The following is a 2,234-nucleotide window of genomic DNA, read 5'->3' as shown; positions in this document are numbered from 1 at the left end:
AGGGAGACTTTCCATTTGGTATCTAAGAGAGATGAAAATGTAATTTCCTAGAAGGAGGATTATTAATTGGAGGATCTGACAACAAACTGATTTATAGACATTATGCGACACTATATTTTGTCTTCTGTGTGGATTCTTCAGAAAGTGAACTTGGCATTTTAGATCTAATTCAAGTATTTGTGGAAACATTAGACAAATGTTTTGAAAACGTCTGTGAACTGGATTTAATTTTCCAGGTAGACAAGGTTCACAATATTCTTGCAGAAATGGTGATGGGGGGAATGGTATTGGAGACCAATATGAATGAAATTGTTACACAAATTGATGCACAAAATAAACTGGAGAAATCTGAGGCTGGCTTAGCAGGAGCTCCAGCCCGTGCTGTATCCGCTGTAAAGAATATGAATCTTCCTGAGATCCCGAGAAATATTAACGTTGGTGACATCAGTATAAAAGTGCCAAACCTGCCCTCTTTTAAATAAAATATTAAAAAGGCCACTCCCAGGCTGTGAGGGTACTGAGGATGGTTAGCACAGCAGCCCTTGCCTCTACCTAATCTGTGCCTACAGCGGAGGAGTGACACCACCTCTGAAGTGTAAAGGAACATTTGACATATGCTCTCAAGACTGACGCTTAAGCCCACCTGAGATAGAGCCCAGTCTACTCTTCCTAGAGCCAAGTCTCTTCCTCCAAATGCCATTAAGGGATTATGAAATCAGTATAATGGATTCCCCACCTGCATTTTTTTAAAAGTAAAATAATTTGAAATAATAGACAATATCAGTATACTCCATGAAATAAACATTTTTGAAAAATTATAATTCTTTGTAGGTGCACAACTGTTTGCTCACTCATTTTGGGTATTGATATAAAATTCTTACTAGCAGTTGCAATGAATAAAGTTGGTGAATCCCTGTTCAAAAAAAAAAAAGAAAAGAAAACCCATGGCCTGGGCTGGTGAGATGGCTCAGTGGTCTAAAGCACCCACTTAGAACAAGCTAAGCTTCGCAAAGCACAGGGACCTCGGTTCAATCCCCAGCACCACATGCCAGCCAGCCCCACCCCCTGGTGGGCTGAACTGGCCACACACAAAATAATAAATAAGATTATAAATGTAAAAAAAAATAAAAAATAAAATATTTAAAAAAAAAAAACCCATGGCCAGCAGAACTGCTGTGTTCATTATCCAAATTAGGACAGTTCTGTTAATAAAAGAGGTCACTTTTATTAATATCAGAGCACCAGGCACAAATTGGGACTGTGGCAAACTGATATTTGGTCCCTGCTTACTAGGATGGTTGCTAATTTTGAAACTAGAAAAAGAAAAACTCAGTTTTACATATACCTGAAAAATGTATCCTAATGCAGGACATCAGGGTAGTATCTGTCATGCTTGTTTTCTTTACTAATTAGATAATTTAGGAGATACTGCAGGTATTTTTCTCTTAATACACGTTAACTTTCTTATTTTTGTTCCAGATGTCACGATATTCAGCTCTAGAATTAATTAAATCATTCTCTAAATGTGGTGGCTGGCCTCAGTTGTATCTGCCCCTCTGCTAGCTTGCTCTTCAGAAAGTCTGCTGCTGTAAACATCCCCGACTGGAAGCTGTACAACACAGCTGAGCTTTCAGTCAGATGTTTGCTGCCGTTGGCTCTCACAGACGTCCTCTCGGTGCCAGCACACCTGAAGGAGGGGAGCAGGGCCCTGGAAGATGTGTGCATTACATTATTTTTTATTTTTTTATTCGTTTTAATGAGAAAGCAGTAAAACAGTTTCAAAACAGGTTAGTAGGACAGTTACAATGATTAATACATTGCATATTGTTGTCTTCGTAGTAGTTATTCAGAGGACAAGATGCAGACATGTTATCTTGTCTAAACAATATTAGGACAAGCCTTTCTTCTCAATGAACTAAGAGAAAGCAGCTGTATATCTATCCTAACTGTCTTGTGTATACACACACACACACATATATATATATACATATATATGTGTACACACATATATACACCACACATTTTTTTTTTCACAACAAATTGGTCCTTTACTTATATCCGCCTTTTTTGTTTCATTTTTGTCGAGAGATGTGTGTTCCATTGCAGTTAGAGAAGCCATATTGGGAGAAGTCTTTAAAGGACTTTTTCATAGTTGATGCCAGTCCAAAGATTTTAGGTACTTGAATTAAGCAAAATAACCAAATATAGTCCAATAGTCTAAAATACTAGTGAGT

At 37.6% G+C, this 2,234-nt stretch overlaps 1 pseudogene; it reads left to right on the top strand.

Moving 5' to 3' along the window:
- The window catches only part of LOC101584352, a 3,740-nt pseudogene extending 3,234 nt beyond the window's left edge, over window positions 1-506 (top strand).
- Window positions 507-2,234: the final 1,728 nt, after the last annotated feature.

The sequence above is a fragment of the Octodon degus genome, unplaced genomic scaffold, assembly GCF_000260255.1.
Source record: "Octodon degus isolate 3935 unplaced genomic scaffold, OctDeg1.0 scaffold00154, whole genome shotgun sequence".
In the NCBI taxonomy this organism is placed as follows: domain Eukaryota; kingdom Metazoa; phylum Chordata; class Mammalia; order Rodentia; family Octodontidae; genus Octodon; species Octodon degus.
The sequence above is the reverse complement of the archived record's forward strand: the minus strand, read 5'-3'. Positions and strand labels throughout refer to the sequence as shown.